Source organism: Seriola lalandi, unplaced genomic scaffold, assembly GCF_002814215.2.
Source record: "Seriola lalandi dorsalis isolate HSWRI2012SDOR001 ecotype SW California unplaced genomic scaffold, Sedor1 jcf7180002054560, whole genome shotgun sequence".
NCBI lineage: Eukaryota > Metazoa > Chordata > Actinopteri > Carangiformes > Carangidae > Seriola > Seriola lalandi.
In genome coordinates, this window is record NW_019525113.1 from 758145 (window position 1) to 758690 (window position 546).

Sequence of the window (546 nt, forward strand, 5' to 3'; positions counted from 1 at the left end):
TGATGCTTTCTGGGCCGGTGAGCCTCTGCCAGAGTTAACCACTCTGATGGTTGCGTATTTCCAGAGGGGGGCAGACAGGAGAATAAATTATATAAATAATACAACAAGACAAAAATCAAAACATCAATTTACAAACTATGAACGTGCAGCGAAGTTTATGAGCTGTCTGGAAACCGACTTTGAGAGAAAATGGAGATAAAGGATGTGTGTGTTTGTGTCTGAGAAGAACCGCTACAGAATCACAACAGAAGCAAAGAAGATCACCAGGTACACATTATTCGTTAGTATGTGTGAAGGGATGCTAATGCAGTATCCACTGTGCAGGTCCACTGATAACGCTGAAAACTTAGAAATGCTAATATGCAAAAACAGCAGTAGCAGGTAAGCTGCACCTGATAAATATATAAAATATATAATATTTAAAATAAAAAATATTAGGGACTAGTTCGACACTAATACTACCATTATATTTATATATATATATTTATCAGGTGTAGCTTACCTGCTTCTTCTGTTTTTGCATATATATACATATATATATATATA